Raw genomic sequence first — 458 nt, 5'->3', positions numbered from 1 at the left:
GAAAAGGGACAAGGGATGCTTTTGCTTCTCTTCCTCTGCTTTCCCTGAGTAAAAGGAGGAGGGGGAACAAAAAAAGAAACACAAAAACAGGAGTCAACTTTTTTTTCCCCTCCCTTTAATTAGGAGGGTTAATGGGAGGATTAAGGTTATGTATAACGTCCCATGTTGCTGTAATTGGAGAGAAAGCTGTGCTTTAGCTTAATTCATGGTTTCTAATGCTTGTTTTTTGAAAGTGCAGTAGTGGAATAATGTTGCCGTCGTTCTCTCTCTTGGCAGCATTCCTTGCCTTGTAGGTGGTTGGCTTGCAGCTATTACGTTCCTTTATTTATAGCAGTAATCTATTCCAGAATAAAATACAGGGATTTAAAAGTGGAATACTCTGTTGCTATAGAAGTGTTTTATTTCTAGTTTCTGTTACGCACCCAGTAACAAGTTGCATGAACCTATGAAAAGAGTGT

This window comes from Nestor notabilis, unplaced genomic scaffold (assembly GCF_000696875.1).
Source record: "Nestor notabilis isolate BGI_N333 unplaced genomic scaffold, ASM69687v1 scaffold3536, whole genome shotgun sequence".
NCBI lineage: Eukaryota > Metazoa > Chordata > Aves > Psittaciformes > Psittacidae > Nestor > Nestor notabilis.
Note: the sequence above shows the minus strand (reverse complement) of the source record.